The sequence below is a fragment of the Triturus cristatus genome, chromosome 3_2 (genome assembly GCF_964204655.1).
Source record: "Triturus cristatus chromosome 3_2, aTriCri1.1, whole genome shotgun sequence".
Taxonomy (NCBI): domain Eukaryota; kingdom Metazoa; phylum Chordata; class Amphibia; order Caudata; family Salamandridae; genus Triturus; species Triturus cristatus.
In genome coordinates, this window is record NC_140584.1 from 1,046,882,309 (window position 1) to 1,046,895,915 (window position 13,607).

At 49.5% G+C, this 13,607-nt stretch overlaps 1 protein-coding gene across 4 annotated transcripts in view; it reads right to left on the minus strand.

The window, feature by feature from the left end:
• The window catches only part of TSPOAP1 (TSPO associated protein 1), a 3,327,443-nt gene that overhangs the window by 1,258,318 nt on the left and 2,055,518 nt on the right, over positions 1–13,607 (minus strand). The window lies entirely within an intron of this gene.

The window sequence follows — 13,607 nt, forward strand, 5'->3', positions numbered from 1 at the left end:
ACATGTTGAAATCATACTTTACTGTTAGCCTCTGACCAAAGCCTCAGCATCACAAAATGGATCCTGCTGCCACGACACAAGTCTGACCTCCTGCTGCTGGGAGTGATCCCAGCCAGGGAGGCCTGGACAATAGGTTTCCTGCTTGGGGAGGTGCTAGCACCTCCCCAGACAGCCTTTAGTGTATTGGGGCAGGGTGGGCTGAAAGGAATGAGACATGCCTGGGGCACACAAGGTGTTCCTTGCATAGTCCAGTTCAAACCGGCGCTGGGGCACTCCAGCCCCAGCTCTGGCGCGAAACTGGACAAAGGGAAGTGGGTGTAACCACCCCCTCCCGGGTCCCACCCATAAGGCGTGACCTAGCAGGTATCCCAGCCCCCCAGATTAGTATAAGAGTGGGAGTTGGGCCCCAGGACTTTAGATTATCCTGAACCTGCAACCTGAACAGAAACTCTGGACCTTCGACATTCGACGAAAGAAGAAGACTGAAGAATTTCCCTTGTGGCCAAGGAGTGGCTACACTGTGCAAACAGGCACCATCAAGAGACTACCCTTTGCTTTGCAAAAGTTCTACGAGGGACCGACTGCAGAGCCCGACCAGAGCCTTGACTTCCAGACTTCTCCGACCCTGATCCACATCCACAGCCGAGCTGAGATCCGTGGAGGCGACGAGAGACGTGGGACCGGCTACCTGGGAAAAGTGACTAGTATCTTCAAGCGCAGCTTCTGAGGCACCCTCGAAGTTGTGCACCGGGGATTGAGAAGCCCCAACCCCAAGCACCATCTGCACCGAAGATCAGCCCCCCACACTCCACGAGTCCTGCGTGGGGCCCTTCTGTATTTTCCTGCTTGCCGCGTCTGTCCGGTTGCTTGCCCGCTGGCTAGTGGCTTTTGTGACGACGCATCCTGAAATCTTCACCGCTGGTTTGGCTCCTCCAGACTGGCTCCTGCTTCTTTGAAAAAGAGAAGCACCCCAGACCTTCCTGGTCTGCACCAGAAGCAAGTCCTCCGTTCTTCGTGGGTTCCGCTTGCCAAGGCTTGGTGAGTCCTAGTCCAACTTCGACGCCGCCGACAGCAAGAGCCTTCGTGGGACAGCTCGCCTCCTGGTCCTGGTCGTCCTCGACGTTCCCTGGTCCTCGTGGCTGCAGCAACAAGCTTCACCTTCACCTGCAATCTTCACGACATCGCCTGGTTCCTTCCTGGTTCCACGTGGTCACTGGCTAGTGACCATGACTCTGTCCCTTCTGCTTGCAGGTCTCCTCTCTTCTTGATCCCAGCCTTGGGATCCACCGGACACTCTTCACTGACTGCCTGTCAGCAACTTTCCTTCAGGCATCCATAGAAGTCCACGACGAAACCCGACGCAAGTTCACACCTATGCACCCGCAGCCTGTGGGCTAGGTAACTTGGGTACTTCGGTGCTCACAAGGATAGTGACTATCCTAGGGTCTAGTTTCCGAGTCTCGACTCTCTAGCTGCTTCAGAAGTGTCCTTAAACTGTTAATTTCTAACAACTACTATTTCTATCGACTTTTACGCATTACGCGTGAGTGTTTCCACTCTGCACCTGAATCCCGTGGGCCTCCCACTTCCTAACTGTTGCTAGTGTAGCCCCAGCGATTCCCTATGCCTAGGCCTATCCTATTTCCGTGACAGTGGTCCTTATACCACTTACTTAGTATATGGTTTGCGTGGCCCCTAGGGCCTAACTGTATTACTTACCTGTGTGACTTAATGTATGCTTGAATAAGACTGTGTTGTACTTACCTCGAATCTCATAAAGAGTGCTGAGGGTTTGACTAGAATAAATACACTTTATTTTATATATATATCTGTTGTGGTGTCCTTTCATTTGGTATTCAAGGGATTATATATGGTATCACAGCTGGCTTCACATGCCATTCAGAGTTTAGCCTAAGACTGCTCTTGTCCATGCTACCACTAGGATAGCTGGTCTATAAGGTTGACTTTACAACCAATCACCATAAGGGTATTTGGACTGATATAAGGTGTACACTAGAACTGGTGACATCATACATCAGGCCAACTTCTCACACTGTGGACATCCAAGAATCTCCCTTGGAGTGAAGGAGTCACTCCCCTGCATCTGCAGACACGCAACATAACTGACCGGTTTGCTGCACCTGGACTCCTACAGACTAGGACAGTTTCAGTAACATAGGTGGCGGTTCTACAGCTCCATCGTGTCTGCAGCCAGTATCCATCATCAGCACAGTTAGAACCAAGCCCCTGTGCACCGTGTCAGCTGGACGTTGCTAGGCCTGGCAACTCTTGTCTACAGAGATCTTCGGGTCCTTTTCAAGGGACTGCTTTGATTCCCATGGGCTCCCCAGATTGCTCTGGGCTTATTTGGACTCCCCTGCTTGTGGTGAGTCACTTGAACCTTGCTGGTCTTAACTCTGCACCTTTTTAGCTTGCCACTTTGTTTGCGGTTGCCAAGGCTTCTTGGTGCTCCCGACGGACACCGACCCTTCAGCACTTGTCATCCAGCGTGGGACAGCTCGTGAACGGCTCCTGGTCTTCCACAGCGTCAGCTGGTCCACACAACTTCAGCTCCAAGGTCATCGTTAGCTCTCCTGTATCTCCTGACATCGGTGGACATTTGTCTCCCATGCCCCCTGGTCTCTAGACTCTGTCCCCTTTGCTTGCAGGTACTTCTCAACTTGAACCTTTGGGTTCCATTGGACACTTTCACTGTAGTGTAGTTCCTATATCCCTGATAGGCTCTGCGCATTGGAATAACATACAGTATAGAGTTGACATAGGACTAAGGTCAGTATGTCTCTAATGAGTATATTAAACTTAATTACTTGTGTGGGCCAGCTAACTCAGAGGTCACTAGAAATGTCTTGAATACACACGAAGGGATTAGTTTCTGACAACCGCATAAACATGACAACTTTGTTTCCTTTTAGAATCGGAACAATCTCAGAATCGTGGAAACAATAGATAAAAGTTTCACTCAGTCAATCGTGTATGCTTCGTTTCTACAGAGTTGCACAGAAATAGGGAGACGGGCGTTTCAATAAAAGGGTTTATTGAACAGTGTTATTTCTCATGCAAGAGATATGAATTGCCGCAATCGTAAGACAGACTGCGAAGTACAATATGTACGAGGTTAGCAGTAAGATAAAATAATACTGCAATAGCATGGTTTGTAGCTATGACATATATTAATCAAAATACATACATAAATAACATAAGCTAAAATGTGATACTCATCTGATGCTTCTAAATTGTTCTACCCCAGTGTACCTAACCTAAGTGCAGTACGAGGTTTGAAGTAGGTGCTACTTCATAAGTATAGCTAGCTATATATTAGTTTAGCCAAGAGTTGCCAAACGTTTCTCAAAGTTCTAGTCAGCTCCATACCTGAGAATGAGAGAGGTTAGAATCTCTTTTCTGGACTCGATAGTCTAACCCCCTGTGAGAAGTTGGCCTGATGTATGATGTCACTAGTTCTAGTGTACACCTTATATCAGTCCAAACATCCTTATGGTGATTGGTTGTAAAGTCAACCTTATAGACCAGCTATCCTAGTGGTAGCATGGACAAGAGCAGTCTTAGGCTAAACTCTGAATGGCATGTGAAGCCAGCTGTGATACCATATATAATCCCTTGAATACCAAATGAAAGGACACCACAACAGATATATATATAAAATAAAGTGTATTTATTCTAGTCAAACCCTCATTAGAGGTAAGTACAACACAGTCTTATTCAAGCATACATTAAGTCACACAGGTAAGTAATACAGTTAGGCCCTAGGGGCCACGCAAACCATATACTAAAGAAGTGGTATAAGGACCACTGTCACGGAAATAGGATAGGCCTAGGCCTAGGGAATCGCTGGGGCTACACTGCACTAGCAACAATTAGGAAGTGGGAGGCCCACGGGATTCAGGTGCAGAGTGGAAACACTTGCGCGTAATGCGTAAAAGTCGATAGAATTACTAGTAGTTAGAAATTAACAGTTTAAGGACACTTCTGAAGCAGCTAGAGAGTCGAGACTCGGATACTAGACCCTAGGATAGTCACTACCCTTGTGAGCACCGAAGAACCCAAGTTACCTAGCCCACGGACTGCGGGTGCATAGGTGTGAACTTGCGTCGGGTTTCGTCGTGGACTTCTATGGATACCTGAAGGAAAGTTGCTGACAGGCAGTCAGTGAAGAGTGTCCGGTGGATCCCAAGGCGGGGATCAAGAAGAGAGGATACCTGCAAGCAGAAGGGACAGAGTCAAGGTCACTAGCCAGTGACCACGTGGAACCAGGAAGGAACCCGGCGATGTCGTGAAGATTGCAGGTGAAGGTGAAGCTTGTCGCTGCAGCCACGGGGACCAGGAGACGTCGAGGACGACCAGGGCCAGGAGGAGAGCTGTCCCACGAAGGCTCTTGCTGTCGGCGGTGTCGAAGTTGAACTAAGACTCACCAAGCCTTGGCAAGCAGAACCCACGAAGAACGGAGGACTTGCTTCTGGTGTAGACCAGGAAGGTCTGGGGTGCTTCTCTTTTGCAAGGAAGCGGGAGCCAGTCTGGAGGAGCCAAACCAGCAGTGAAGATTTCAGGATGCGTCGTCACAGAGGCCACTAGCCAACGGGCAAGCAACCGGACAGGCGCGGCAAGCAGGAAAATGCAGAAGGGCCCCACGCAGGACTCGTGGAGTGTGGGGGGCTGATCTTCGGTGCAGATGGTGCTTGGGGTTAGGGCTTCTCAATCCCCGGTGCACAACTTCGAGGGTGCCTCAGAAGCTGCGCTGGAAGATACTAGCCACTTTTCCCAGGTAGCCGGTCCCACGTCTCTCGTCGCCTCCACGGATCTCAGCTCGGCTGTGGATGTGGATCAGGGTCGGAGAAGTCTGGAAGTCAAGGCTCTGGTCGGGCTCTGCAGTCGGTCCCTCGTAGAACTTTAGCAAAGCAAAGGGTAGTCTCTTGATGGTGCCTGTTTGCACAGGGTAGCCACTCCTTGGCCACAAGGGAGATTATTCAGTCTTCTTCTTTCGTCGAATGTCGAAGGTCCAGAGTTTCTGTTCAAGTTGCAGGTTCAGGATAATCTAATCTCCTGGGGCCCAGCTACCACTCTTATACTAATCTGGGGGGCTGGGTTGCCTGCTAGGTCACGCCTTATGGGTGGGACCTGGGAGGGGGGTGGTTACACCCCCTTCCCTTTGTCCAGTTTCGCGCCAGGAATGGGGCTGGAGTGCCCCAGCACCGGTTTGAACTGGACTATGCATGGGACACCTTGTGTGCCCCAGGCATGTCTCATTCCTTTCAGCCCTCCCTGCCCCAATACACTAAAGTCTGTCTGGGGAGGTGCTAGCACCTCCCCAAGCAGGAAACCTATTGTCCAAGCCTCCCTTGCCGGGATCACTCCCAGCAGCAGGAGGTCAGACTCGTGTCTGTGGCAGCAGCATCCATTTTGTGATGCTGAGGCTTTGGTTAGAGTTAAACAGCAAAGTAGGATTTTAACATGTCTCTTCCTCTAGAAGGGAGGAATAATATCCTCATCACCAGAAATGGTATGGGGGTATTATTCCAAAGTGTTAGACACCTTACACAACATGTTTTGATAAAGCCAAACCATAGTTACCATAACCGTTTAAGATTATAAGGTACTTTAAGAGTATATGGTAGGCTATATCATAGAACAGCTATAAGGACATGGTTCCGAAAGCTGCAGACAGGCTCAGCTCATGCTAGAGCACCATCTCACATGTTACCAAGCACTCTGCCTCCAGGATTGTTAAGGCCTGCCATAGGAGTGGCTGATAGGTACACATGTGTCTATTTTAAGGGTAGATATAGGTATACTATATCTAAGCAAGGGGTGATTACACGACCTTGCCCCAGCTGAGTGATCAGCCAGTTGTGTCTGATTGGAAGGCCAGACCAGGGGTGGCATAATACATGCTGAAGCCCCTGGGAGGCCTAGGGTACACCTATGCCCTGGGTACCTAGGGTACACTGTACAGGGTCCAATAAGGTGATTCTTACCAATTGGGAATGTACCTAGGGTACATGGAGTCCATTTTAAAGAGAGAGCAGACAGCCTGAGACCCTGAATGGCAGGATCTCAGGCCAACTAAGTCGAAAAACCAGCTAGACATTAGGCAAAAAGTTGGGGGTAACCATAGTCAGATATCCACCTTCCTACACCCCCCCGCAAGGGAAGTCAGAGAGCACTGGAGCTGGATTCTCTGCGAGGAGGATGGCAGCGTCAGGTCAGTGCATCAGGCTGGAACTCGATCTCCTTCCGAACTTGCCGTGGCGAACCGCGTAGTCTGGGTTGGATCGAATCCAAGGCAAGTGCTGGTATATTTATACCTTGAAGGTGTCTAGGAATGCCAATATTGACGTAAAAGTCGGGCAGAGGAACGTAATGAATGAACCCCTAAGGAATGGATGTCCATGCATACCTAATGAGTTCTTGGAGAAATCAATACTCAAGCTGAGGGAAATTCCTAAAGGTTTAAGGGTCTGGTTTTCCAAGAATTCGTTGTGACGTGGATGTACGGATGTGGGTGACCATGCCTGTATTTGGTTTGTACGGACAATGTCTAAATAAGGGCCGGATTTCTATGTCCAAATAAGGGCAATGTGAATTGTACCTATATAAGGGCATAACTCTGGAAACCTATATACGGAATCTAAATCTGCACCCAACATCACCTTCTTCGACAGCTGCATCTTCCTGAAGTCCTCGATTGAGTTTGACTGCGGTTTCGACGCCACTTCACACTTATGCACCTGGCTTCCCTGGAGTAGGTATCCTGGTTCCTAGGGTATCCCCAGGTGGGGTGGCTCCTCAACCTTCTGTCCGCCACGGGGTGTCTTCAATTGGAAGGGTCCTTCTTCCTTAACATTACAACCGCAACATACACATTGACTTGAAGTGAGTGTGCTGTTGTGTTCCCACTCTGCAAACGGCCTCCCTGGGGTTCCTGGGTACCTACCTCGGGGGGTTCCTTGTGTCCCCAGCACTTCTACATCTCCTGGGTAAATTCTTGACTCGAGTCGCGATTCGCATCCCTCTATTTTAGTATATGGTTTGGTCTTCCCCTGGCGACCACTGTGTATTTGAACTACTTACTTTCTTTTATGGCAAAGTATTGTGTGCATTGTGTTATATCTCCGGGTAGGAGATATTATTATATGTTAGTGAGTGTCTTATAATAAATACTTATTTTAAAAAATACACTGTGTGGTTCGCTTTCACTTAACCTATACCAATAAGATTAAGATCTGGTAAAACAAGCTGCTTTACACTCCTTCTGGTCTAAGTCTGAAGGATGTTTTCCGCAGCTACCACTTAGAGAGCTTTCTAAGGTTGTATAAGTCCACTAAAATCAACATAAGTGAGCACCATATACTAAGCCAGCCGCCTACTTGAGTCTTCTCAAGGTCCACAAAAACCTGCATCGGGGGGTGAGTCCCAAAACCCCAAGAAGGGTAAAAAGAAACCTTGGTGATATTTATATAAAGTAAAGACCCATTGGACAATAGATACTAATTTTCCAAAGGTCAAGGAACCTACTACCACCGCCCGGTCGCAACTTCTCCCCCTAGCACCAGTACAAGTGGTAGTACGGCAACCAAGGAATTAGTAGGGTTAACCTTGGGCTCTGAGGTGGGTTCTGGCCTAGTCAGAACTCCCATCAGGCTGCTCTTGTCTGTGATGGTGGCATTGACCTTGCCACCTTACTAGTAAGTCCCAATAACTTGGGCAAGGACAGACAACAGCCTTTAATCAATGGAAATGAAGCTATGGCTTACAAGGACACAGGGGCCAGTGTCACAATGGAGACAGAGAAACATGAGTCCCCTGAACAGATTATGCTTGGTCAGATGTACCAAGTAAGCAATGCTAGCAATGTCATGCCTGATCATTCCGAGGCAGTTGTGAATCTTAGCTGGGGAGGGGGTAACTGACCCTAAAAGAGTTGTGGTATCTCACACCTACCTGTTGATTGTCTGTTGGGCAATGATCTAGAACCTTCAGCCTGGTTTGAAGGAGAGTTCAGGACTCATGCACAGATGATGGGCATCTCTGCCAATGTCTTTGCTGTCACAGGTTTCAGGCCAAATAGCTCAGCACTGAGGGAGCACTGGATGCTGACAAAATGGACCAGATTGCTCCTGAGAGAAGGAGCAGGAAGGGTAAGGAATTATCCTCCTCCCAATCTCCCAGTGAGGATCAGTCTCTTGAGAGAGGTGATCTCAGTCCCTGTGAAGGGACTGTCCCAGAGGAATTTGGGCCTGACCAGGCAGAGTTATTGGATGCTGGGGGCCGTTCCAGGGCAGATCTGAGTTTGGAGTAGCAATCATGCCCCTCTCTTGAACCCCTCAGACAGCAAGCTGCTGCCAAAGAAGCAGGGAATGTCAATGGGTTCCATAGGATCTATTGGGAAGATGGGTTTCTGTTTTCTGAAGGTAGAGACCCCAAGCCTGGCACTACCAGGAGGTTGGTAATACCCCAGATGTTCAGAGGATTTCTTCTCTCCCTAGCACATGACATTCCCCTTGCAGGACATCTTGGGCAAAGCAAGACCTGGAACAGGACTGTCCCTCATTTTCACTGGCCTCATATGTCTGAAGACACCAACAAGTTTTGTTGGCCCTGTGTCACTTGCCAAGCCAGTGGTAAGTAAAATGGCACTACAAAGGCCCCCTTAATTCCACTCCCAGTGGTTGGGGTTCCCTTTGAGCGGGTAGGGATTTACATTGTTGCACCCTGGAGCTCTTCAACTGCATCTGGACATAGTTACATTCTAGTGGTGGTGGACCATGCCACTAGGTATCCAGAGGCAATTACCCTTAGAACCACTACAGCTCCTGTAGTGGCCAGGGCTCTTATGGGAATCTTTTCCAGGGTGGGCTTACCCTAGGAGGTCTCAACAGACAGAAGTACCAACTTCATGTCTAGTTACCCCACTGCAATGTGGAAAGAGTGTGGAATAAACTATAAATTTACCAAACCCTACCATCCACAATGCAATGGGTTTGTTTAAAGGTTCAACAAGACACTAAAGGGTATCATCATGGGACTCCTAGAAAAGCTCTGGGGAAAATTATGTGTCTTACTACCCTGCCTTCTCAAAGTCTCTAAGAGACTCCCCCCTCCGAAATGGATTTCATAAAAAGATTTAAAGAAACTTGGATCTATAGCAACTGTCTTCTGATATAGGTGAAGTTAGGTTCTATCTCCTTTAGTTCTTTGCTCTATTCCTTCTAACCCTCAGAGTCCAGCGCAGAGACGCACCGTTCGGTGTTTTCAGGCGCTTTATAAAACACGTTATTATTGCACAAGTTACTTAATTGTGTAACAATATATCTGTAAGAGACATTAGTTAGTGATCAATTCCTTACCTTACAATATCCCCAGGTGTCAGACTGGGTCCGGAAAGTTTTCATCAGCAGCACCCATGCGCGTCAGTAGGCCTTGTCATGTGGCTACGCGTACGTTGCTGGTGTCATAGTCGCTGAGATGACGTCGTCAGAGCTATTTAGACGTGCCCATGCGCGCTGACGTCAGTTCTGTACACGACTATTCCGAGCCAGGAACGCAGAGCCATGCCAGAGACCGACTCTGGAGCAATAGAACTACGGCCCTGAAAGGGATGACCTGAACCCTAGAGAACAGTTTGCAGAACGGGGAGGATGGGCGGGTGGTAAGGAATCTATCACTAACTAATGTCTCTTACAGATATATCATTACACAAGTAACTTGTGCATCTGAAAGAGTCACGTTAGTGATAGATTCCTTACCTTAGAATACATACCCTAGCAATACCAACCCCGGTGGAGGGTCTGAGAAATGAAATCACACCAGAAAGTCACGGAGAACCGACCGGCCAAAGAAGCAATCTCTCCGGACTTGACTGTCAAGGCAATAGTGCTTAGTGAAAGTATGCAGCGAGGCCCACGTTGCTGCCTGACAGATATCTTGCAGGGGGACACCGTGTCCTAATGCTGTAGTAGCTGCTGTCGCCCTGGTAGAATGGGCACGCAACCGAACCGGAGGTTCCTTTTTAGCCAGAGAGTTTAATGCAATAGACAACCCATCTGGAGATAGTCTGCTTGTGCACAGCCCAACCTTTCTTGGCACCCACGTAGCCAACAAAGAGCTGGTCATCCACCCGGAACTGCTTTGTGCGGTTGAGATAGAATGAAAGAGCACGGTGGAGCCTCTCTTCCTCTCTTGAAGGATGCAGAGGCGGAAAGAAAGTGGGCAAAGTAATAGTTTTCCCGAGATGAAAGGCAGTGACTACTTTCGGTAGAAAAGAGGGACGTGGTCAAAGCAAAACCTTGTCCAGATCAATCGCCAGGAAAGTAGGTTTACATGAAAGAGCCTGAATATCACTCACATGCCTGGCGGAGGTGATGGCCACCAGGAAGGCAGTTTTCAAAGATAGTAACCTCAAAGGACAATTATGAAGAGGCTCAAAGGGAGCGCACATCAAGTATGTGAGAACCAGGTTCAAGTCCCACTGAGACATCACAAAAGGAATAGGAGGGAAAAGGTGAGTAATGCCTTTGAGAAATCTATTGAAAACAGGGGACTTGAAAAGAGAGGGCTGATCAGGCAGCCTGAGAAAGGCTAAAAGAGCAGAAAGGTAACCCTTGATAGTGCCCAGAGCAGAGCCCTGCTGGGCCAAAGAGAGAAGGAACAAGAGGACCTCAGAAAGAGGGGCAGAAAGGGGACCTACAGCTTTCGCCGTGCACCATACCACAAATTTGTTCCACCGACAGGCGTATACACTTTTAATCGAGGGATGCCTGGCTGCGCAAATCATATTACAGACTTCAGGAGGCAGTCAAATGGAATCAACTGTCACCGCTCAATCGCCACGCAAGGAGGTGGAGGATGGACACGTTTGGGTGGAGGACCGTCCCCTGGTGCTGTGACAGGAGATCCTCCCGTAGAGGCAGTCAGATTGGGGGATCCACGCTCATACTGAGTAGCTCAGGATACCAAACTCTTCGAGCCCAGTCCGGTGCCACAAGAATGACTTGGGCCCGGTCGGGTCTGATCTTCTTCAGCACTCTGGGTAGAAGTGGCATAGGCGGAAAGGCGTACAACAGACCGCAAATCCACTCGTGTCGAAAAGCATCTCCGAGCGAGTTCCGCCTTGGAAACTCCAACGCGCAGAACTGTTGACATTGCGTGTTCTCTTCGGTGGCGAATAGATCTAACCAAGGTTCTCCGCACTGCTGAAAGAGACCTTGCGCCACGTCCGAGTGAAGACGCCATTTGTGATCCAACATGCACCTGCGGCTGAGTTCGTCCGCCCTGGCGTTCAGAGAACCTGCCAAGTGTTGAACCACCAAGGAAATGCCTTGACGTTCCAGCCATGTCCAGAGACGCAGAGCCTCCTGGCATAGGGTCCACGACCCCACCCTGCCTTGCTTGTTGCAGCACTACATGGCGGTGGTGTTGTCCGTGAACACCTGCACTACTCTTCCCTTGACAGAGGGAAGGAATGCTTTCAGTGCAAGTAGGATCGCCCTGAGCTCCAAAAGTTTGATATGGAGCTTGGACTCCGCCGGAGACCAGAGGCCTCTGATCTCCGCCTCTCCCATGTGGCCGCCCCATCCCAAGAGGGATGCATCCCTCACCACTGTGTGCTCCAGTTGGGAAAGGGAGAGGGATCTGCCGCTGACCCAACGTTGGTCCGTGAGCCACCACTGCAAGTCCTGTGCAGTGCCCTCCGAGATCTGGACGTAGTCCGACTGGTTTCCCTGATGTTGCATCCATTGTAACTTCAGGCCCCACTGCAGAGCCAGCATATGCCACCTGGCATGATTGATCAGCAGGATGCAGGAGGCCATGAGGCCCAGCAATCTCAGGGTCTTCCTGACCAAAACCCAGGACCAGGGCTGAAAGATCGGAATCATAGCCCACATGTCCCGGACTCGCTGTTCAGGAGGATAAACCCGAAATTGCGCCATGTCCAGAACCGCTGCGATGAAAAGTAGCTTCTGAGAGGGAATCAGATGCGACTTTGGCACGTTGATTGAAAAACCCCAGCAAATGCAGGAGGTCGGCCGTAGTCTGGAGGTGGGAGACGACTGCCTGGGGTGAGCCCGCCTTCAACAGCCAGTCGTTGATGAACAAGTTACTTATCTTCGGTAACGCTTTTTCTGGTGGATACAGTATCTGCCTGTGGATTCCTCACCTTGTGAATATCCCCTGCGCCAGCATTCCACGGAACTTTTCTTCCCCAGCACTCCACGTCGACGTGGGCGACGTCATAATGCATCGGCTCCGCTCGCGACTCCGTTCGACGTCACCGGAGCCATAAGAAGCCCACGTCGGCGTGATGACGTCAGTTCCACCCATTTTTTCCCCGTGCCTTCGAGGCGAACAGGTGGACTAACGACAGACTCAAAGTATACACAGTATACAATAAACCAATACATATATATAAAATACAAAGGAAAGGAAAGCAAAGAAAAACAAGCATTTCCTACAACTGTACCATACAGCAAAAACACATATCTACAAGACCTTTTTCATGGTATATGAAGGTGGACAATGGGGAGGCGGGTGGGCCAGTGAGGAATCCACAGGCAGATACTGTATCCACCAGAAAAAGCGTTACCGAAGGTAAGTAACTTGTTCTTCTGATGGATACATCTGCCAGTGGATTCCTCACCTTGTGAATAGATTCCCACAGCAGTCCCCACTCCCGGAGGAGGGTGTCCACCTTCCTATACCAGAAAATCCTGTAACACAGAGCGCGCAAAGTGGCCCTCCCTCCTCATCTCAGAGTCCAAGCAATAATGCTTTGCGAACGTATGGAGGGAGGCCCAAGTCGCGGCTTTACAAATATCTGCCACAGGAACACCCCGGGCCAAAGCAGATGTAGATGACTTAGCTCTAGTTGAATGAGCTCTAATTCCCTCAGGAGGAGTCTTACCAGCCAGGGCGTAGCAGATCTTGATGGCCAGTATTATCCATCTCGACAGCGTGCGCTTGTGCACCGCTTTACCCTTAGAACGACCAACGTAGCCAATAAAGAGCTGGTCATCAAGGCGAAAGTCCTTGGTTCTGTCCAAATAAAAACTCACAGCCCTCTTCGGGTCCAGGCGATGGAGTCTTTCCTCCTCTTTGGAAGGATGAGGAGGCGGGTAAAAAACAGGGAGAGTAATGGACTGCCCCAATGAAACGGAGTGACAACTGTTGGCAGGAAAGCAGCCCTGGTCCTGAGAACCATCCTTTCAGCATGTAAGGTAAGAAAAGGAGGTTTGGAACTAAGAGCTTGAAGCTCACTTACCCTCCTTGCCGAGGTGATGGCCACAAGAAAAACCACCTTAAAGGACAACAGCCTCAAACGACAGGAATGTAGAGGCTCAAAAGGGGACCCCATTAGAAAGGTTAAAACAAGATTAAGGTCCCACTGAGGCATTACAAATGGAGTGGGAGGAAACATGTTTGGAAGGCCCTTGATGAACCTCAGAACAACCGGAGATTTAAATAGTGAAGGTTGATCTGGGAGGCACAGAAAAGCCGATAAGGCCGAAAGGTAGCCCTTGACCGTGGCCACAGCAAAGCCCTGCTCAGCCAAGGAAAGAGCAAACTGGAGCACATTG